Here is a 24,583-nt window from a genome sequence, read left to right as displayed (position 1 = left end):
ACTGAGGTTTTTGGACTTGCTTGTTACTATGGCATAATCCAGCCCATCCTGACCGATACACAGTATAAGGGAAGCCTGACAAATCAACCAAAGTCAAACAAGAAGCCAGGTACCATAGTGGAGGCATGCATGGGATTCAGTGAGGGTGTGGGAAAAGCCATACCACCTAAGTTATCCGGAGGACTCGGCTAAGGCCTCACAGAACAGGTAACCTTTGAATTAGAAGTTAAAGGATGAGTAGATACTGTTGGGAAAAGAGTGTTCTAGACAGGGAACACTCTATGCGAAGCCACCGAGGGAAGAGAAAACATGGCGTGTTCGGAGAATTACAAGGAGCTCAGTTTTGCTGGCATATGCAATCTGACTGGGGTGGATTTATCATGAAATAAATGAAGCTGATGCTTTGGAGACCCTCACTGCACAGGCATCTTCAGTGGCCTGTATCTATTGTTTTTTATAAATTTATACTTATATTCTTTATACTTTTTTTCTTTAGGAAGGCCTCTCTCCTAACGTTCAGGTTGCACAAGAGCTAGATGTGCTTGGGATGGGGTGGAGGGGAGTAAGGAAATGATTCCAGGTCTACAGATCTTCTCTGTGGACCTAGTAATCTTCCACAGAACACCTTCTCAACATTTCAAAAAAGGAATCCTATTCCCTAGGAGTCTTTTCCCCATTCTTGTTCCTGCACTTCGTGTCACGGGTTGGACCGTCTGCGCCTCCCCACTGCTTTTCTCTGAACGTGTTCTTATTTGTCTACAGCCCTCTTAGGAGCGGCGCCTGAATCGAAACTGAATCCTCCAGATACAGACTGAATGGATTTAGCATTCTCCTTAATGGCACTTCTTGTGTCATACTTGATTTCTCCCCATGTTGTTACCCAAATGATGCCTGAGTATTTATACTGTGAGATTCCTCAAAAAATAGGGATGAGTGCTCCTGGATTTAATTCACATCACCAGTACCAGTACCAAAGTACACTTGTTCATTTTAGTTTAGGTTTGACAGACTCTGAGGAACAAGTTTGGTAAAGAAAAGAGAGAGAGTTCATTTAACAACTGTTTGCTAAGCACCTACCCTGTGCCAGGCACTGTTCTAGATGCTTTAGTATGAGCAAGATCTAAAAAAAATAAAATAAAAAAATAAAGCTCTCTGCCTTCCTGGAGTTTACATTCTAGTTTGGAAGACAGACCATAAAGCAAATAAATCAATCAAACTGTAAGTGCAATGGAGAGAAATAAAGCAGGGAAGGGAGAAGGAGTCCACACTGGGTGGGGAGGGATGAGGCTGCAGTGTGAAACGTGGTGTCCGGAATGGCCTGAGAACATGACACGGGAGCAGAGACCTGGAGGTGAGGCAGGGAGCCATCTGGATGTGTGGGAAGAGCACACAAGCTGGCACGGACCCTGAAGTGACAATGTGCCCGGCTGGTTCAAAGGCCAGCATGGAGGCCAGGACAGATGGGTGGGAGGAGTCGAGAGGGTGGGAGAAGACAGGGTCAGAGAGGTGAGGAGGCCTACTGTGCAGAGCCACGTGACATGACGGCCTGGTTTCCCTGAGGTGGGCAGAGCCACGGGGAGCGCTTGGAACAGAAAGGGCTGACCCGATCCAACTTGTGTCTCCAGGTCGCCTCTGCTGGCTGCGTGGAGAACAGACAGCAGGAGAAACAAGTGGAGAAGCGGGAAACCTGTCAGGAGGTTATCCGGGCAGCAGATGACAGCAGCGTGGACCAGGATGGTGCAGATGGAGGCAGAGACGTGGTTGGATTCTAAATACGTTTTCAAAGTAGAGCCGACAAGATTTCCCGAAGGACTGGATGGAGTGTGTGGACACCGTATCCATAGCAGTCAGGGAGACCTCCTGGCTTTCTGATCCGAGGGACTTGAAGGATGGCCCTGCCATCAACCAAGATAGGTTTGAACCTGGGAAGCTTACTGCAAAACTCAAAAGCAAACCTGTGCTGTTAAGACTGGAAGGTTCCTTTCCAGGTGAAAAACTGGATGGGGCCGGTTTGGTCAGAAGCATTTTAGAGAACTAACGGTCAGGCCGCTACTGAGCGGTGAGGCTGTGCAATGCCAATGCTCCGAGTGAAAAGACTGTGGTCTTTGCCAAAACCTGCTCACTGCAAAAGCCAAGGGAAGGCGGACAGAGGGTGGGCAGGGTGGGGGATGAGGAGTTGGGGACAGGAGGAGGCTGGGAGCAAACCTTGAGGGATCAAAGGATACCCTGAGAGTCAACCAGTCAGAGCCTGCACGCTGGGAAGCACGGGGCAGCTCCTTGCAAACTTAAACACATTATGTTTACTTGCATCCTAAATTTTGTTTCAAATACAAAAGTAAATCACTTTATTAAATTTAAGACTAAAAATTTTAAAAAGCAATATAAATGGTTTGTTCTGGATGTGGTTTTACTTCTGAATTACATTTGTTTTGTTTTAATTGAATTTTTCCAATGTGGGTGAGAGAGTTTACGGGCTAACTAGCTTGCAGGAGACTGAGCCTGCTTGAACCTCTCACGAACATTCATTTAAAAAAGAACTCTCAGGCTCTCTCCTGTGGATATGATGCTCCTCCCCCTCCTTCCAGGCTCAGTCTGCACCGATGACTTTCTTCAATGGCCTCACTACAAAGCCCAGCAAGACTGTACGCAGGAGAAAGGATACTGATTTCACTCCCAGTAAGAGACATGCTAATTAAAAGCACTCAGATTCTTTCTTTCGCTTACTTTGGAAAAGCTCAGAACGTCTGACAATATACTGATTTGGCAAGGGTTTGAGGAAGTAAGGCACTCACACTGCTTGCAAGAGAGAAAACTGGTAAAACCTCTATTGAGAACTATATAACAATAGCTAACAAAATTACAAATGCTTATTCCCTTTGAGTCAGCAAGTCGGCCTCAAGGAACATGGCCTGCAGATATACTTGTACACGTGTGTGGTAGTGGACATGCAAGGCAATCCACTGTCCATGCTGTAATAGCATGGGACTGGAGATAGCCTCCTTGTCCACAACACGGCCAGGAGGATAATATGCACCTGTGAAAAGGAATGAGGGAGCACTTTTTATACTACTATGGATTAATCTTCAAGACATCTTGATACAGGTTTTTAATTTTAATTTAACAAGTTTTTTAGAGCAAGAGAGAGGGAGGGAGAGAGGCAGTGTGTATATGTGCACAAGCAGAGGAGGGAGGGAGAGAGAGAAAATCTTAAGCAGGCTCCATGCCCAGCGCAGAGCCCAACATGTGGCTCGATCCTACGAACTGTGAGATGATGATCTGAGCCAAAATCAAGAGTTGGATGCTTTTTAAAAAAGCGAAGTGCAGAAAGAAAAAAACACATGTGCTTAGGTATGTATACACTTAAAATATCCCTAGACAAATACATGAGAAGCTAGTAACCATGGTTGCCTCTGGACAGGGGAATAGGGAGTCAGGGAAGCTTTTCCCAGTGAACCCTTTAAAATTCTCAACAATGTCAATGTACCATGTATTCAAAACAATTAGAATTTGGGCTAATATATAAATGGAAAAAATGTTAGCACATTTTCCAAAGTGTGTGGGCTGATACAGATAGCAACAAGTGAAAAGGTGACTGGCTAATGGGGTTGGGGCAGAGGACAAGAACCTGTGATGAAGGTCAATGCCATGCGGCGCTCATTTCAAATTTCTAATAAATACAGATGGACTTTTGGTTGAACTTCTGTAATGGTGTACATTGGCCACTTCATCTGCAACTAAATATAATTCAACATCTAAATATACTCCATCTGCCGCCAGCTTAAAGCCACTGTTCTAAAATAACTTAGAAACATCTAAGACAAAGGAATCAGACAATATATGCAGACCAACATCCTTCCCAATTAAAGACTCCTACAGCAACCTGTTAGCCAGTCTCTAGTTAGAGTAGCCCCGTGGTCCAGGAACTCATTATCGCTTATAACCATTTATTGCGAAGTTCCTTTCTTAGTCAGGCCTGATTCCCAGGTTTCAGATCTGCCTTTTGAATGGACACAGAACAAGTGAACACCCTTCATTGTTCACTCTTCAGTCAACCACTCTGTCCACATAGCAGCCTGTGCACACTGGAGATGACCATTTCCCCTGTCAGCACTCACCTCTGCAGGGTAAGCATCCCAAACTCATTCCACACTTTCTGTAGTGACCTGCTCTTTGGATACACCTAATCTGTCCAGGTCACTCTCAAAATGTGGCAATTAGAATTGACTAAGCATTCGAGATGCAGCCCCATCAGAAGACAATTACACAGGAGCAGTGCTGTAATGATTATACTATCACTACTAATACTACCAGAAACCTATCTAGGTGGATGTTTTACTTTCTTTTTCTCCCCATGCACATGAGGAATTTGAGGCCCAGAGGGGTGACATGGCCCAGTGGAACAAGAGAACACTACTGGAATTTGGCAGGACTGGGATTCTTTCATCACAGGCCACCGGGCTGCACATTTTCAGACACTCGTCTATAATCCTGACAGGGGAGCTCTGGGCTTTCTTTCCCTTTGCCTCTTCGAATTCTCCCTTCTTGTCTTGAGGGAATGTTTTCGTTTCTTGTCCTTTATTTCAGTCATGTTATCTGGGTCAGCGAGGCCCCTGCAGACTCCCCTGGCAGTGGTGGTGGCGGCACGCCTCTCTTCCTGAGAATCACAGCCCTCGTGAGCTCTTCTGGGAACATGTCTGCGTCAGGCCCCAACTTCCATGCTGACCAGTCCTCCACGCAGCACCCTGTCTCTTTCATAACATTTACCAAAACTGGTCACTGCATCTGCATCTGCATTTACACCTTTTCCTGCTTACTGTCTCTCACCCCAGCTAGGCTCTAAGCTCTGTAACATCAGGGCCTATAGCCACGGTATCCTCAGTGGCGGGCACAGGGCCTGGCACATAGTAAGGATTTTCAATGAATGAACGGATGAATAAGCGGAAGCTGAGAATGGGGCTACAAATCTAGTATCAGACAGAGCTGGGTCTGTCCCCAAACCCTTTCATTACGACCCGTGTGTTCCTGGGCAAACAACTTCCTCTCTCATGATCGGACTCCCCAGTGATAAGTGCAGATAACGATGCCTACCTCGCTGCTCAGTGAACTGACAGGGTTACAAAAGGATACAGAGTGCCTCCTGGTACACAGTAAGCACGCGGTAAGTCACAGTCACTGCAGCAATCCGTGCTGCTCTAACTACCACTAGCTACGGGAGGATGATAATCAAGTGTAACAGCAAAAGGTACATCCATTGATTTATCCTGCTTGTGTTTTTCTTTAATTATGGTAAAAAAAAAAACACATAAAATTTACCATCTCAACCATTTTTAAGTGTACTGCACAATAGTCCAACTATATGCACACTTCCCTGCAACACGTCTTCAGAGTCCTTTTCCTCTTGCAAAATTGAAACTCTGTTTCCACTGAACAACTTCCTTTCCCCCCTCCCCCCAGGCCCTGGCAACCAACATTCCACTTTCTGTTTCTAACAGTCTGACTACTTTAATATCTCATATATAGGTGGAACTACGCAGTATTTGTGTTTCTGTGACTGGCTTATTTCACTTGTAACAACGTCACCAAGGTTTATCATCAATGTTGTCCCAGGCAACATGATTTCCTTCCTTTTTAAGGCTGAATAATATTCTACCGTATACAGAGACCACATTTTCTGTATCCATTCATCTGTCAATGGACATTTAGGTGGCTTCTACCTTTTGGCTGTTGTGAATAATGCTATGAACATGGGTGTACAAATATCTTTGAGACCCTGCTTTCAATTCTCTTGGATATATATGTATCACTGTTTTTTTAAAGTTTATTTACTATGAGATGGAGCATGCGCGAGTGGTAGATAGGCAGGGAGGGAGGGAGAAAGAGAGAATCTCAAGCAGGCTCCACACCCAGCAGACAGCCCCACTTGAGCCCTGATCCCACAACCCGGGGTCATGACCTGAGCCAAAATCAAGTCAGACGCTCAACCAACTGAGCCACCCAGGGGCCCCCATATATCACTATTTCTAAAGCTCTCCATAATCCAATGATGCCAGCAGCACGGCCCCAGTCATAGCAGTCCCACTTGCCTCCACCTGGCAGCTTTTGTCACCAAATCATCTCCCTCTTTAGCTCATTCCCCTGTCCTTTCTGATGTCCTCCAGGTTTCTCTATTTTTAATTTGACAAGTCAAATTTCAAATCTATTTCCTTATCAAGAAGGGAGGAAAGCTAATTAAAATTTTCCTTCACTCTCTCTGTTGGAAAATCTCCAGATCCCTTATCCAGAGTAGGGCAGCCCTCCAGGCCTGAGCAGAACGGACTTGCAGGAGCCTGAGGCCCGGTCCCCAGAATACTGTGGGACTGTGGTGCTACCCCAGGTGGTCCAGGACAGTTTTAATATGTTCACTCTATAAGTAATGTTTTGAATGCTGTTAGTATTTCAGAAGGAAGTTGTCAGTTTCCCTTGATAGGTAGGATTAAATAATATTCACTGGGTTTATCAGTCTTGTGACTTAGAACCAGAGTAGTTCTAGGCAAATCCACCCCTTATCTTAGGGTGTCCAACCATAAGGGACAACTGGATTTGATCAACAAGTTCCACATTTTCCTGTAACTCTTCAGGGTCACACTCACTTTCATGTTGTTGTCCTGAGGGGTATCAGGACACAGGTGTTGAGAGCTAGATGGAAGATGCATTTGGGGCCTCATGGGGGCTCTTGGATCCGTCTCGAGCAACCTTAAGGTGCCAAGGTCCCCCAGGGGTAGGGACGAGCAATAGGTCTCAGCACCTGAGCCTCCTCTAGTCTATAAAACAGTAAAGTCAATGACAAATCATGAAAACAAGAGTGACCATGACTGTACAAATATAAAATACCAACAACCATCATCAAATATCCACAACCATCATCAAACTGGGAATAATGTACACACGTCCCCCATTCCCATTTCAACCCTCTTCCTGTGATACACGAGCGCACACACACACACACACACACACACTCACCACTGCCACGCTCAGGAGAGTGTTTGGGGACATGCAAACTAGTAAGCATATTTATGTTTTTTCCATGAGATTTCCAGTGCCTAAATCAAAAGTTTCTAAGAACTTCTCCTGATGGCATATATGAGAACGGATGTGATGCGTCAGCCATCATAAACTTGGTAAAAGTTGTATTTGTTTATCTGTTTGTTAGGGCAGCTTTAACATTACATATTGGTTTGGTGGTGGTGTTTCTATGACAATCTTGGACGATAAAATTCATCTGACTTTAGTTAAAATGCCACTTAAGTCTCATAAGAATAGAAGTCGGCCCTTTAACTGGCTCTCTCCCATCCTCCCTCCTCCCCCTCCCCCGCAGAGCCAGCCTCCACCATCCAGCTTATTCAACTTCCTTGCTCAGTCGGTCTTTGGCACCCTGCAGGCTCCACTGCCTCCTCCCAGTCTGTCCAAACTACTTGCACCGAGGTCATTGGTCAAGTGGCTCTTTCCAACTTCTCAGCCAGTCTCAAAGTCATTCAGGACCCAAAGGAGGTTAAGACCCACGCCTCTACAAGCTCTTCACAAGGCAACAAACTCCCCCTGCCCAGGACCTTGCAATCTCCTGTCCCCAAGTGACATAGTGACATCCAAATTGTCCTTGCCAGTTCTAAACTATCTGTCAAGCTCCAAATCCATCACTTCCAACTGCCACTGCTCCCTGTAGTTCTTTAAAAGCTACACACTTAGTTTCTGCCTCTCCTTACCTGGCATTCACACCTCAAAAGAAACAGAACAAAATAAGCAAAAGACTCAGCCATCATGTTCTACTGCCTAGATCTTCATCTCACTTCCCACCATTCATCCAGATTTCCAAGCAACAGGTCTGATCTCCAAATCACTCCTGCATTCTTTATGCAGCCCTCGCCCACCTTCCCTTTATCTGGCTGTTGTCAAATCCTAGAAGTCTATAAATGTTTCACATTGGACCTTCTGTCTACATCCTTGAGAGACATAGTCCAATGGTTAAGGGCATAACATCTGGCGCCAGACGGGCCTGGTTTATGTCCCGATTCTGCTACCTATGAGCTTTTACTGGTAACCTGAGCAAGGTGCTTGTGTCTTCGGTGTTTGCATTTCCTCTTCTGTAAGTGGAGGTGTTAGACTCAATCTCTCAGAGCTGCTGCAAGAATAAAGTGGAGGCGTAAGGGGTGCAATACTATGCCTGACACCAAGCAAGTGCACCACACACAAGGGCTACTGGCACATCCTTGTGTGCTTTACTGTAATTCAGTCCCCCGTCTGCTCTGGCTTGGAGTCCAAAGCAACCCTTCAAGCTTCTAGCCCTTAGTTCTTTCTCCCCTTCTGTCCACTTCTAACACTGCCAGCAGAGTCAACATCCTTAAAAACAAATCTGTTTGTTTGGTTTAAAGAGTTTCTGCCAGGGTCAGAAGATTCTACACATACGCTGTTTGATACTGTAGCCATGAGCCACATGTGGCTACTCAGCGCTTCAGTTGTGGCTTGTCCAAATTGAGATGTATCATAAGGGTAATAATACACATGGGATTTGAAGACTTAATATGAAAATGAATGCAAAATAGAACAGAGTTCTTTATTTAAAGTAGTGACAGAACAAATGCTATCTAGTAGCTTTTAAATCACCCTTTAATTACCTTTTTGAATCAGTATGCTTATAGTTTTTGGTAGCTTATTTTTCTTAGTGCCTTCACTCATGTCTCCTTCATGTCTTTTCCCATTTGAAATGTTCATAGATGGTCTCAGAAGTTATTACATCTTTTTTTTGGAAGGAGGGGGATTAAAAAAATATATTATGGTACAATATACATAATGTGAAATTTACCATCTTAATGATCGTTCACTGCATGGTGGCATTAAGTACATTCCCACTGTTGTGTAACCATCACTACCATCCATCTCCAGAACTCTTTTCATCTTGCAAAACAGAAATTCTGTACCCATTAAACACTAACTCCTCATCCCCTCCTCCCAGCCCCTAGAAGCCCACTCTCTGTCTCTATGAATTTGACTACTCTAGGTACTTCATGTAAGTGATGTATGTATACAAGGACAGTATGTGTCCTTTTGTTACTGGCTTATTTTACTTAGCATAATGTCTTCAAGGTTCATCCATGTGTCAGAATTCCTTTAAAAGGCTGAATAACATTCCCTTGTATATACCTATACACCATATTTTATTTATCCATTCATCCATGAATAGACATCTGAGTTGCTTCTATCTTTTGGCTATCGTAACACTGCCATGAACATGAGATACACAAATAGCTCTTTAAGTCCTTGCTTTCAATTCTTTGGGGCATATGCCCAAAAGTGGAACTGCTGGATCATATGGTAGCTCTATGTTCAACTGTTTTTTGTTTTGTTTTTTTTTTTTAAGAGTGAGCAAGCAGGGGAGAGGGGTGGAGGGAGAGAGAGAATCTCAAGCAGGCCCCAAGCCCAGCGTGGAGCCCAATACAGGGCTTGAACCCATACCCCGGGGACTGTGACCTGAGCTGAAATCAAGAGTTGGACGCTCAACTGACTGAGCCACCCAGGCGCCCCCCCAAAACACTTTAAATCACAAATGTGGCTTCCATTATATTTCTATTGACCAGAGCTGCTCTCGATGCTCTGAACTGGGGCCACCGGCAGTGTGGAGGGCACCAGGTGAAACCGTGGGATTAAATGATAGTCTGCAAGCTCCCTTCCTCTTGTATTTATCATTACAGCGCTTATGGAGCAGGAGAGCAGTGTGGTTGAGAATCGAGGCTTTTTAATCAGGCAAGCTCAGGTTTCAGTCTTCACAACCCGCTCTGTCCAATACAGCAGCCACTAGCTATATATGCCTATTAAGTACTCGAAATGTGGCTAGTGCAAATTAAGATGCTGTGTATCAGATAATGACTAAATTTCAAAGACTGAGTACAGAAGAAAGTGATGTAAAGTATCTCATTAGTAACCTTTATATTAATTACATGTTAAAATATTAACATTATGATAGACTGAGTTAAATAAAAATATATTAAAGTTAATTTGACTTTTTATCTTTAAAAGATTTTTTTTAGAGAGAAGTTTTAGTTGCAGAGCAAGATTGAGCAGAAGGTATAGAGACTTCCCAAATCACCCCTACTCTCACATATACTTAGCCTCTCCCATTAACAACATCCCCCACCAGAGTGGTACATTGGTTACAACTGATGAACCTGCATGGACACATCATTATCATCCAGAGTCCACAGTATGCATTACAATCCATCCCTGATGCTATACATTCTATGTGCTTGGATAAATTTCTAATGACATGTATCTACCATTATAGTATCTTACAGCATAGTCTTATTGTCCTAAAAACCCTCTGTGCTCTATTTACCCCTCCCTCTCTCTAATCCTGGGCAACCACTAACCTTTTACTGTCTCTATAGTTTTTCCTTTTTCAGAATGTCATATAGTTGGAATCACACAGTATTCGCCTTTTTGAAAAACTGTCTTTTTACTTGGTAACATGCATTTAAGGTTCCTCCATATCTTTCCAAGGCTTGATAGCTCGTTTCTTATTTTTACTTCTAAAATGTTGCTCCGAGAATTTTAAAATGACATGTGAAGTGTACCTTATATTTCTGTTGGATACCTGTTGGCTTGGTATGGGCAGTTTTCAGTCTGGCATCTGCCTGCCTCTTCAGCCACTCAAGTTCATGTCTGGCCAACCCGAGGTTCACTGCACCGTGACACACCTCCTTGCCTTCACATGTACTCGAGTCCCCTCACTAGAGCCTTCTCTACCTCCATTATCCCTGAAGACTAATTCACGCTCAGACCCAGTTCAAATATGACATCTTCAATGAAGTTTTTCTTTTTAAAATTTTTTTAGGTTTGTTTATTTACTTTTGAGAAAGAGAGAGCAAGAGCACAAGGAGGGGAGGGGCAGAGAGAGGGAGAGAAAATCCCAAGCAGGCTCCATGCTGTCAGTGCAGAGCTCCATGTGGAGCTTGAACTCATGAACCGTGAGATCATGACCTGAGCTGAAACCAAGAGTCAGATGGTCAACCAACTAAGCCATCCAGACGCCCTTTCAGTGACGCTTTTCTAAATTTCTACTGATTTTCCACCTTTTATAGCACTTTATACTTTATATTGTCTCTTTAAAAAAAATATGTGTCTGATTTTCCTTCTAGATTGTGAGCTCTCCTTGAACTTAAGGAAGACGTCTTCTTCATCTTTGGGTCCTCAATCCCTAGCACAGATCCTGACACTCAGTAGGCACTCACAGATATTGAGCGAATAAATAAATGAAGGAAACACAACAAAATTCAGACTATCCTCCAAAAAGCTAACATATCCACTTAATAATCAGCTCAGAAAAGTATCTTAAATGCAACAAACCAGGCTGGGAGGGGGGAGAAAAAGCTATAATTATTCACAAGCCAAAATTTGTGTTTTAAGTCAAATCAGCACGTTAATCATATTTATAAAGTGTGTCACAATTAAGAGGTAGTAAACCATCCCCCTAATGGTTAGCAGATCCTGAATGGCTTGGAAATGTAGGGACTGGCTACAGAAACTGGATGGTTAAAACAACCACATTCTGAATTCATTAGCTGACAGCCCAGATCCCACCAGAATAGAGTCACTGAAACTGAGCCTTTGATGTAGTTTCCACAGAAAGCCACCAAAATGATTAAAGGGTTGGAAATGAGATTTATGGGGAATGGCCACAGGAACAGAGACAATTTTGCCTAGACAAGAGAAAAGGCCGAAGGGTGACTTAATAACCATCTTCAATCATTGTTATTACATAGACGATGGTGACCAGATGGTCTCCATTTCCACCAAAAAAAGAATACTGGAAATGGACTTAAGCTGCAGCATAAGAAAAGTTGTCTAGTTTTAAAGAAAGAACTTAACAACTAAGAACTAGCAGTATATAGCAAGAGGACGGGAATGTCTGTGGTGTAAGCTACTTCCAAATGCCTTTAATTACACTGAGAAAGCAGTAAATGGGTAGGGTGTGTTTAGGCCTTCGACAGTCTTTTGTTGAGGGCAAATCCTCAGCTGGTTAATCTTCAAACAAATCCCATAATATACAATCTTAGGAATGGAAAAGAAAGAAAAGATATGAAAATTGAAACACAGCACCCTCTGGTGTACATAGCTTTCAGTTGAGGAAGATTCTTGACATTTATCAGTATTTCTCAAAATATAAGGTCCAAACCAAGAAAGAATCAAGAGAAGCTCGTACCAGGCGAGTCCTAGTGTTCATTTAATCACTACCTCCATCTTTATCCAGCACTTACTATGGCACTTCTGCCTTGGGAACCAAGAAGGCTCTTACACAGTCAACCTGAACTTCTGTAGATGTTAAACATGGCTATCTCTAAATCAGCTGGCACACAAACATTTCATGTTGAAGCATGGCAATGCTTTCTACCAGATCATTTGAATTTTGCCCTGCGCCAAAGAGGACCTTAAATACAGAACTTGGGGAACACTCTTCCAACAGGTGCCCCTGAGGTGTCACGGTGTACATGACCCTTCCTTATCAATGTCTCTGTCTCATGAATGACAACAGGCCACTTTTTACATCCTCCTAGGCTATATTGTCCAAAATGTTCTCCATATCCCTTCCTTTATTTTTAAGTACAAAAGATATTCTACGAACCCAAAAAGTCTGGAAATCACTCAAGAATGTTTTGAGGTCCTCTCCATATCTTCAGTCATCTTGGTGCTGGGTAGGAACTTCATTTATATGGCACAGACACTTCACGCATGTGACTCATCACTACTAGGCAGCTGGTATATCCTACGTGAACAAGACACAGGCCTGTGTCCAAGATTCACAGCCCAGTCGGGGAGACAGACAGATACAGGTGTAAAGCTGATGCTCAAAGCTATAAGTGCTAACAGAGAACAGGAAAAAGGCAGTGGAAACACAAGAGAAGAACTATCCGGATGTTCCCCAGGACAGAGTAGAACTTAACACCCTGCGGGAGCAGATCTTAAAGGGTGAGAAGGCATCGTCCGGGCAGGAGAGGAGCATGTAGCATTCTAGGTAGAAAGGCCTTAGGGCCTTAAAAACAACAAGAACAACAACAACTAAAAAACCTATGGCCCCCAGCCATGTCACCACTGGAAGAATGGGGCCATGCATCACGCATTCCCTTCTGCCCCACAGGTCTCCTTGAGGAGACATGAGCAATGCACCTGAACAAGCAGGTGCCTTGCTGGCACGCCTCTCCCTTGCAGCCCTGGTGATGATGTGCCATCACTGTGTAATGAGCTTCCTCCCCCACAAGACTGCGGGCAGAGGCGAGGGCTGTATCTCTGTATCACTATGCCTCTATCGCTCAGGTGTATGGAGCTGAAGCACAGTTTGAGGAGTAGACTAATTAGTCCATATGCATGATTAGGATGTAAAGAGCAGAGTCCAGGACCTAGAATCCCAAATACCTTCCTCTACCTGGTTCACCTTGTTCTGTTCTTCCTCATCAGCTACCCATCCTCACTTGGTTCATGTTTTCCTGTCCCTTTTGTTTTATCCTCATCAATCAACCCCCATCCTCCAACTGGGGAAAGGGGGCAGATATTCCTGTCCCCAGTTAAGAATGACCTATGTCAAACTGAAAAACAACCAAGCCAAAGAAGTACCAGGGAGCTGGCTTCTTGAGTACTCAAAAGAATGAGTGAGTACTGTGAGGGAAAAGAGAAACCCGAACCGGTTACAGGGTAAAAATAGGTCAGTGCTTGAAGACAGCCCTCCAGGTTACTGGCAGCAAGCCCCTTTTGCTTCTGACTCCAGTGTCACAAGAAAGTGGCAGCACAGTCTTAGAATAAGGGCTCCACAGCCAGCTGGCGGCCTCAGCCTGGTCTTCTAGAAGCAGCACACAGGGGCCAGGCAAATACTGGGGAGCTCAGCAAGCTTATGTCACTGCTGACATGTAATACCGGACTTGGTAAGTTTTGTTTTGTTCTGAACAAATTAGGAAACAATTCAGGGTTGTCCTTATGATAAGTCTCAGGGATCTCCCTTTCATTCAGCTTTACTTTATTCGCCAGTAAAGACACGAATGGGATTCAGCTAGCTCACTTACACCTATGCAGGGCCAACAACAGCCTCTTTTCCATGAGAGAGTTATAGTTATGAATTGCTGCAATGCTCTACTTGCAACAAATTTTATGTGTGTGTGTGTGTGTGTGTGTGTGTGTGTGTGTGTGTGTGCGCGCACAAGGCTGGAAGGGGTGCCAAAATTTTGGTTCTATGACAAGAAACCACTGTAAATGGCTCAAAAAAAAAAAAAGCTAAGAATTACTGGTCAAGAATCTGGCAAAATAGAAAAGGTAAAGAAAAGAGCATCTGAGAAATAGCAAAGAGCATATTTCGTAATAGCAGTGATTGACATTTATAAAATGCAAGGTTCCAGTCTGGTCTTCTGACACAGTAGTTCTAAGAGGTTCCAGAACAATCCACTGATATATTCCTCTATAAAAATAGCTCTGGTTCATATAGTATCTGGTTACAGTCTTTCCAAAGAACAAGATCTGAGGTAAGGGGTCTGCATGGGACCACTCATCTTCAGCAGTGATGATGTGTACATAGTGGGCATCTATTAAACACACGAGTGACAGGAGTTCACCTGCAGTGTCCTGCTTTACTAGCAATAAAAAGGGGGTATAATTACAAGTATTCCCATCCAATACCCAATGTGTTGCATGAGATTGAACTTCACTTCACTTCTCTTGCTATAAAAGCACTCAAATACCCAGTATTTGTTCACATGTCTGTATAGCTCACAGGTGCAGGATCTGGAAAGCTGAACTGAATCTTAATGTAGACATCTAAATTAATTAATTAGAATTTATATCTCAGCTATTTCTAACAAATGTTGGGATAACAAGGCTAAACAGAAGGAGATAAAGGATGATAAAGGATTCAGAGAAAGAATTAGAGAAAGGAAGGCAAGAAGGGAGGGTGGAAGGAAAAAGGAAACACTTAAGCAATGCCTTCTCTACCACAAAAAATTTTTATGGAAGTTTACATGACACTTTAACACCTATTCAATGTGAAAACACATGACAGAAACTTATACATTCAGTACTTTTACCTAAATTTTTATTTCACTAATCAAAATCTTCAGATAAATTTGAAAATATTAATATATGGGCAAGAAACTTCCTTAATTTGCAGAAATACATAAGCAACTCATGCTTTGCCAAAATGGAGCACTCTAACCTGTTCCCCCCTCCTCCAAGGTAAGAGTCTTGGTCCATAGATTAGAATCACTAGTATATATATAAAATAGAAAGAAATTTATCTACCAAGCACCATTTGGATTCTAAGGTACAAGTAATCCAATGCAAATGACCTATATTATAAAGGGGGTTTACTAACACAGGTCATGAAGAACCCACAGGTTGGGTTTGATTCCTTTGCTCTACAATAAAAGCAAGGCCTGTTTTCTTTCTCTCTACTCTGTTAGCTGTATCCTGGGAGTACCTTCCCTAATCAAGGCAAGATGGCTATAGCAGTCCCAGGCTTCATGAAGGACACAGAAGGACACAGAGAGGACTCTCAAAACACCGAGGAGCCTTCTTCCCAAATCCTCAGCAAACATTCTGATGGCCTGAACTGGGTCACATGCCTAGCACTGAACCTTGGCACTGACTGCCACTGGGTTAATCACTGTGGCAACATGCGAGGGGTTACCTGACTGGGTTTACACAATCAAGATCCACCCCTGGAGCTGAGAGTGAGATGGATCCCTCTCTACTGGAAGACAAAAATAAATATTGTCTGTTTGCTAGGGAAGGGAGTGGGGAAGTGGAAGAGATGGGGCAGGGGGGCGGCGGGGACAGTTACAATGTTCTCCACTTCTCACCTGGTACTATATTCAACTTGGAGATCTCTAGTTATCAAGGGCAAACAGGGAAATGCATTTTGAGTGACACTTCATTATTGAATGAAGATGGACATTCACTCTTACACAAAGTGTCTTGGAGGTAAACTCAAGGAGAAACATATCTCAGAACTCTATGTAAGGAGAAATGGGTAATGGCGAGGACGCAGGCTAAATTTGGTAAAACACAAACAGCCACTCTTTACACTGACCCTCCAGAAGACAGAGGACATGGCAGTAAATCATAACCAAGTGAAGTTATTTCAGCAAAGGATTGAGATGAAATGGTCTAGATGTCTTCCCTTCAAATGATCTAAATTACTGCAAAGAGTAGGGACTGACTTATCTTAGATTCCTTCTTATGTATCAAATTTCTAGAAATGAGCTAAAACACTTTTAAAACATGACCTCTAGAGGTTTTTTTTAAAGTTATTGCCATTGTCAAATTATCCTCTTGAGCATGTGTTTGTATGCAGATGTGTGTCCCTGTCACCATTTCAAATAAAAATATTTGAGTGCTATGAGATGGTCAGCTCTGTGCTAAGAAATGCAGTAGAAACGGGAGAATTCACAGCCACAATGTCTCTGTACTTAAGGACAACCCCTACCACCACCAACACTGACCGAAAAAAATTACTCTATGTCAGGCACTGTGCCAAGTGCTTCACATTTACTTCCCCATTTAATTTAGTCCTCACAACAATCCTATGAGCTAAGTATCATCAATTGATTTTCCAAGTTGAGAAACCAAAGTTAAATAGCTAAGTAACTTCACTCAGGTCACACAAGCAGCAGGCAAGGCTGGGATTCAAATCCGGGTCTTCCTGATCTCAAAGCTACGCTCTTAACCCACCTCACATCTGGTTGGCAAGAAAACAGACACGAACATCCCGCAAGAGCGAATAGTACTAGAGAGTATGTTAAAGTGAAAAGCTCAGTCCCGGGACGTAGAGTTAAGTTCCCCAGGATTTGGAGGAAACCAAAGGTGGCATGTGGTGTGATGATGAACCATCATAAGCTGCTGTTAGTTGTGTGAGCCCTACCGATGCTGATGTCCAGCTGATCACACACCATCTATCCCCTGGCCTCTGACTCATGACCTACTCATGTAATATCTCTTGATTATTTAGCCACTGATAAAAATGGACGGCCGATGACATTTCTGAGGACGTTTTATAGCTATTGCCAAGGGTGGGATCAGTTCTTCCTTTGATATGCACAGCCTTATTCTCTGTTCTAGAGATAAGGCCATATATAAAAGGAGTAAGTTTGAAATTCTCTGGTAATGTTAGACGGTATTTCCACTGTTTGGATATTGAGATGGTTTTTATAACCCTAGCGCTAGGAATACATGAAAACTGCCTTTGCACATGGGATCTGCTGATCACTAAACACTTAGCAGTGTGGAAAAAAAGGCAAATGTAATATAATGTCTGAACAAAATGTAAGACTACTTCCTCTGTGCTGGTCTTCATGTACCAGAAAGTCGTGGGAGTGAATGGATGCGGTGTCCTTCTCATGCCTCAGCAGCCTCCTTACAAAGCAGCTGACTTCTCCTCACCTCAGGTCAGGGTGACCTCCCAACCTTCAGGGTATGGTTCCGGGGCCCCAGAAATCTCAAAAGAGAAATGTCTCCTTATAAAACAGTGGGGAGCCAGAAGCCAGTGAGTCAGTGGGAATAGGTGAAAATTTCAACACTCTGGTACTTCTACAATGAACAGGATGTGCTACCAGCCCGGTGTCAGTAGGGTTTCTCCTCATTCTGATGGGTGTAATGGTGAGGTGCCGCCTGGAATTAAGATTGCTGCTATCAAGGCAATGGGAAATAAATCCGTTTTCGGGGTCATATCGGATTCATTTTTCAGGTTCAACCCACATTTGACTGACTACTGTGTACCAGGCTCTGTGCTAACATCTCCTCACAGCCTCAAACAAACCCAGGAAATGGACGTTATCTCCACCTTACCTATGTGGAAGCTGAAGCTCAGGGAAGTTACTTCTAGGGCCACAGTGCTGGAATGTTATAGTTAGTTATCAGACTGGATCTCCTAATGCCAATTCCAGTGTTCATTCCATGTTGTATCACGGACTCTCCTAGCGAAAAAGATTTGGGGCCTTGGAATATTATTACTCTAGAAACCGGAGTTTGGATGGTCATCCCCATTTTTAAAATTTTTTTTTAACATTTATTCATTTTTGGAGAGAGAGAGAGAGAGAGAGAGAGAGAGAGAGCGCGCACATGGGGGGAGGGGCAGAGAGAGAGGGAGACAAAAGTCCGAAATAGGCTCCAGGCACTGAGCTGTCAGCCCAGACCCTAACGCAGGACTCGAATTCACGAACTGTGAGAACATGACCTGACCTGAAGTTGGACACTTAACTGACTAAGCACCAGGCACCCCTGGATGGTCATCCTCATTATAGCCAAGCTCTTACTCTACTCTCAAAAGAGAAAAAAGGGCCACATTGAAGGGGATTATCAGAAGACAAAGGATGGTAAGTGTTGCCACGAATGGACCCACAGAGTCTGGAAACCTGAGGGTGAGCACCAACTCTGACTGGGGTGGGGATTAAGAAAAACTTCAGAGAGGTAAGGCCGGCCATCTACTGGGGAGCAAGAGCTTCTGAGGTTAACACAAGCCCCCAAGCACAGACACAGAGGCAGACAAGCACAAGGAAAGAAACATATGTGGAAAATCTCTTAGATCAGGGTTTCTCAAACCTGGTATTGACATTTTAGACCAGGTAATTCTTTGTTGGGGTGGGGGTGGGGGCTGTCCTGGGTATCGTAGGATATTTAGCAATGTTCTGACCTTCACCCACTAGGTGTCTACAGCACCTCCCACCCACCTCCTTGTTGTGTCCATCAAAAAGGTCTCCAGACATTGCCAATTGTGCCCTGCTGAGAACCACTGCCTTAGATGAAGGGCCTGCCTGGGCGTGGGGGCTGGAGAGTAGGAAGGGGAGCCATGAACCACACAAGAAAGGGAGCAGATCTCCCCAGTGTCCACTCATCAACTCCTCCAGGTATGGACTCCGACAACATTAGGACAAATGGGAGCCAGATGTGGTCCCACCGTGGGGTGCCTTCGAAGAATGCCCAGCAGGACTCTGGCTGGGAGGAGAATGTCTGCAGGAGGAAAGGATTCTAGATGTAGGCAACTTGGCATGAGCAAATCCTCACTCTCTTCTCTCCTTTCAGTAACCTGAAGCAAGAGAGGAAGACCCACCAGGAGAAGATTTGAGGGGACCCAGATGAGAAGAAACGCTGGAGTGTGACGCAGCCACGACTGCAATGTCTCCCCTCCCCCCTGCACTCTCCCCCTGGGGCTGCCGCTGCCCAGACAAGGCCAAAGCAACTGGGAGACTCGCTCATGGGAGACTGGGAGGAAAGGTTGGGGGCGGGGGGGCAGTGAAGAGGAGAGAATTCTGGGGTTCCAGGTTGAGATACTGACAGAGTTCACCGAGGGGGACCATGTTTCTCAGTATAGAGAAAACAGAGTGGAACTGGTCTGGGGATCTTAGGGAAGGAAAGGCGCAGAGAATGGAACATTCACAAAAGCCCACGTTGTGCCAATTCTAGGGAAGGCACATTGCATGGGTAAGGCTACCACATTCAATTTTCACAGCATCGTGTAATACCTGCGGACCGGGTGGGTGTTATAATCTTTTCTTGGTGGAGGAAAGTGAGGTGCAGGAAGCCAAGTGACCTGTCTTTGCTCACAGACTGAGGGCAGCCCGCTTGAGCAGAGGCTGCAGGCATGGCTGGTGGGGGCGGGGGGGCCTCGATGCTCCTCCTCTCGGCTCCGGGGCCCACAGCCTCTTGCTTTGCGTGAGCAGTGGCCGCCCGCTCCTCTGTCTGCTCCACTACACTAGACTGTCAGGGGCTGTGTTTTGGGTTCTGTGTCTCCAGCATTTCCTTCTGTGCCAGGCACAGGCCCCAGACCCCGCGGAGGAAGCAGGCAAGAGCTAAGGCCAGGCAGACAAAGAACCCGCGCGGCCCAGTGCTGTGAATTTACAGCCCAGCTAATGAGCACACCCACTTACATAAGTGCTTCTCCAGCCACGGCTACACTCTGCTGCGTAGCCACTTGAGGAAAGAAGGGCTGGCTTTTCCTGTGCTATATATAATCTCTGTTTTGGCGAGGGAGCATACTACAGTTCTGCAGCTCAGTCACATTAGATATTAATCCGGCAAATTTTCTTTTGCTAGTGATCCCACAAAATCATAATACAGACTTAGCTTAAGACTTAGATACTTTTCCCACATTTTGAGCATTTTTCTATCGCAAAAACACTCTTTATTTTTGGTTCCACTTTGAGAAGCAAAAGAAAAAAAAAAGGGTGAAATGAGATGCTAAAGAGACAGCTTGCAACATTCCATAATTATAGCCTTTGATGCTAGAACCTCAAGGCTCCAGTCCCAAATGGGAAAGTATTTCCCTTTGGTAACTAAATAGGGGCTGATCCATTAACCAAGACTATATTTTTGATACAGAGTAGGCTGTTTGCTTTTGGTTCTTTCCCATCTGCCTCCTAGGTCCTAACCCTGGGATCCAGGACCTCGTGACTACAGAACCAATATTTCATAGAATCATTCATTCATCCTAGGACTTTACTGAAGATGGTTTTTACTTAGTAAACCTCTCCATCAGCTATAGTACACTTACCTGAAAAATGTTTTCTGCAACCTTTAAAAGCATTCATTTACTAAAAATTACCAAATTAACTTCATGTTAGTCCTAAAAGTTTCTCTAATCACTGAAAGCCATAGTTTATTATTCTAATATGAGTTGTTATATACACATACTTACTTGAACATTATAAAATTACATTTTTTACATCACATATTTTTTTAACTTGTTTTATTTTTTATTTTTTTAAATTTACATCCAAATTAGTTAGCATATAGTGCAACAATGATTTCAGGAGTAGATTCCTTAGTGCCCCTTACCCATTTAGCCCATCCCCCCTCCCACAACCCCTCCCATAACCCTCAGTTTGTTCTCCATATTTATGAGTCTCTTCTGCTTTGTCCCCCTCCCTGTTTTTATATTCTTTTTGTTTCCCTTCCCTTATGTTCATCTGTTTTGTCTCTTAAAGTCCTCATATGAGTGAAGTCATATGATTTTTGTCTGTCTCTGACTAATTTCATTCAGCATAATACACTCTAGTTCCATCCACGTAGTTGTAAATGGCAAGATTTCATTCTTTTTGATTGCCGAGTAATACTCCATCGTGTGTGTGTGTGTGTGTGTGTGTGTGTGTGTGTGTGTGTGTGTGTGTATACCACATCTTCTTTATCCATTCATCCATTGATGGACATTTGGGCTCTTTCCATAGTTCAGCTATTGTTGATAGTGCTGCTATAACATGGGGGTGCATGTGTGCCTTTGAAACAGCACACCTGTATCCCTTGGATAAATGCCTAGTAGTGCAATTGCTGGGTCACAGGGTAGTTCTATTTTTAGTTTTTTGAGGAACCTCCATACTGTTTTCCAGAGTGGCTGCACCAGCTTGCATTATTCCTTGTAGAATATTGAGTCATTTATACCTTTTGCCTATTTGGTTGGGACCTCTTCCATACCGATTCTTCCCAAATGGTGAGATTTTAAGAAATAAAATCATGTATCTGATATTTTCATGGGTTGACAGGTTAAGGAAAAAAAGAAAAATAGGCTTTCAAAATATGAATTGTATTACTGTCAATACTAAAGTCTAAGTCTATTTGTAGGCACAGCTCTTACAGAGAGGATGCAGGCGTTGTGAGACTTGGCTGGCACGAGGGCCGGGCGGGGGCAGGGTAGGGCAGGGGGGTGGGTGCTCAGTTAGAGCAGAGGTGACATGTCTTTACTGTTCGAGTCAGATAAACTGGAGTTTCAACCCTGACTCGGCAACATTCTAGTGCAGGTCGCTTGCGTCTGAGGTGAAGTATCTAACCTCTTAAACCTCAGTTTTCTCTTTTATAAAATGGGATGTATCGGTGCCTACAGCACAAGGCTCACTAGGAAAACGAGACGAGGCAGCATATGTGACGGTGTCCTTGCCAGGCGTTTCAAGAGTTAAGCAGACGTCTCGGGGTTCCTGCCTCCTTCCTCACTCCCTGCCCTCCCAGGTCACCGAGGTGGCCGTGGCCCCTCTGCGAGATTTCTAAGCACAGTCCCTCTCCTCTTGTGTGCAGACTGCTGCGGGGACTTCAGTGACGTATGCCGCCTGCCCACACACGTCTCCCCGTGTGGGCTCCTGCATCACAACATTTGCCTTTCCAAAACACGGGGTGTGGCATCAGCACTGATGCCCCACAGGACAGGGTCCCTCCACTCAGCCTGGGGTCCAGGTCCGTTCTCAGTCTGGTCCAACCCGCCCTTCCTGCACTCATGCTGCCTTGCGGACCGACATCTTCCCACTCCAGCTCCTGGGGCCAGCCCTGCTCCAAGCCCTGACACAGCCCCCACGGCCTAGTATAAACTCCAGAGTGCTTCACGTGGCATCAGAGACCCACGCTGTCTGGTCCCTGTCCCTCTCCAGCTGCACTGACCACCACTCCTTCCCCACCTCAGACTCCGCACCCAAGCAATCCTACTCACAGTGCGCAGACACCCACACCGCCTCGTCAACTTCCCGCACCCCTCACTGCCCACTACATCCTTCTCCTCTCCTTCTGTGGGGCAAATTCCCACACAGCCTGCAAATACCACTCCAATGAAGTGAAGCAGGCCAGGTACTGACTTTGTGTCTTATACAGTTTTTCTGTCCCTGCAGCTGCCAGGCTGTAGTTACTTCTCACATTTTCGTGGAATTCGCTAGCCCGCCATAAATGTCTTGTTTGGGGGATGGGCCCGGGACTCTGTGTGTTGCACAGAGCTGTCACTCAAGAAATGTTTGTGCTGTTGAACAGAAGAAGCTTTCGACCCACACCTAGTGGGACAGATCAACTCAAATGCAGGGCATACGTGCTCCAAGGGCAGTCTGCGACTCAGGGAGCAGGCAAAGGGAGAATCCAACATTCCCATCTAAAATGTTCGAGTGCTGGTGACTGCCAGAGCCCAGAAAAAGAAGGCCCTTTCAATGTGGTTACAATTCTAAAAAGTCTGTTACGTTTACCTAGAGCCCATGGAACGCAAAACCGTATTTTTCTCCCCAAAGTGTCGCACTTTTATAAAAGTTCCCTGCTCTGTGGAACGATCGTGGGCAATTGCTTTTGCAGTTTCTGGCGATGCCAGTTTATGGCTATGTTTTTCTGTTCACTGAACTGGCTCATTTCTTCAGGAGAACAAACTGTTCTGCACTGAAGCAGGAATTGGCTGGGTTCTAACAAAAAGATTTTTCCCCCCTGACAGTGTTTTTGCAAAAGACCCAAGTCAATTTATAGCCAAGTAACAAAAGGTCAGAAAGGTTAGTCAAGCAATGGGCGTAATTCCTGTGTGTCACAGCCAATAAAGGAAATGGGTGGGAATAAATAGTATGCAATTTTAACCTGAAATTATTTGGGCAAAACTATTATGGTAAACTATACAAAGGGACCCGTGGCTTCTAACATAAGGATTTCCCACTCTGATTTTTTTTAAGGCACATTTACTGTGGAAGAACTGAGATGACCTCAAATTCCTCATGCACAAGTGGAAAATGTCAAGAATTTTTTTTCACACTAATCTATAAAAAAAAATTGGCTATTGTTTTACAGCTCTGAAACAAAAAATGTTCACATAAAAATTAAATATCTCATAGTTAAATCATAATTAGATATAATTCGCATGGCTGAATTTAATACAAAACCTTTGCCAAAAGAGAGAGAAAATTGACCAAAATGATAGGCTAAGAAAAGGCTCTACAAAGGCAGCAGTTTATCTGTTTTAATCACGCTACAAATGTGACATACTACTGCATTATTCAGTGAGCATAAGAACACCATCAATAAGAAATGCCTGCTTTTGGAGCAGACGTGAAGAACTGACAGCAGCAGCCAAGCAAGCGGAAGACAGCTGAGGAACCATCAGTGCTGGGCAGGCCCGCAGGTCTGTGCAGTAAGGAAGCCTTTGAGATCTCCAGACGGTTGGAAGCCACCAGCTCCATCGTGATGTCTACAGAACTCACTTAAAACAACTGAATAGGGGCGCCTGGGTGGCTCAGTTGGTTAAGTGTCCGACTTCGGCCCAGGTCATGATCTCATGGTTCGTGAGTTCGAGCCCCGCATCGGGCTCTGTGATGACAGCTCAGAGCCTGGAGCTTGCTTCAGATTCTGTGTGCCCCTCTCTCTCTGCCCCTCCCCTGCTCATGCCCTGTCTCTCTCTGTCTCAAAAATAATAATATTAAAAAACAAAAACTGAATAATCCAAAAAGACAAATAGTTGAATAGAACACCGTCACAGTTAAAGCAACATGGTATAAATGGCTTCTCTCTCAACCTCCTTGCTGAGTACAACTACAGACACTGGAAATAACACAAGAAGCAACCCAAGGGGAAGTCTGAAAGGTGGAAAAAGGAAGACAAACAGGTTAGTGGCCCCAGGACTGGAGGAACAACACAGCAGGAGAGCATCTTATGACAGCTGCCCACCCCTCCACTCTCTCAACGCCCCCCAACATCCAATGTTTCCCATGCCCCAACCTAGCAACAGAAGGCAATCCAGGTGGGCTCATCCTTCCCTGTAATAGAATGGGAGTTCTGCTGGTGATACCAGGCCAGCTGGCAGCACCAACAAAGA

The 24,583-nt window shown here is 44.4% G+C and overlaps 1 protein-coding gene across 1 annotated transcript in view; it reads right to left on the bottom strand.

Moving 5' to 3' along the window:
- ZHX3 (zinc fingers and homeoboxes 3) overlaps positions 1-24,583 on the bottom strand; it is a 64,801-nt gene that overhangs the window by 21,513 nt on the left and 18,705 nt on the right.

Source organism: Panthera tigris, chromosome A3, assembly GCF_018350195.1.
Source record: "Panthera tigris isolate Pti1 chromosome A3, P.tigris_Pti1_mat1.1, whole genome shotgun sequence".
Lineage (NCBI taxonomy): Eukaryota > Metazoa > Chordata > Mammalia > Carnivora > Felidae > Panthera > Panthera tigris.
This window is presented reverse-complemented; position numbering and strand designations above follow the sequence as displayed.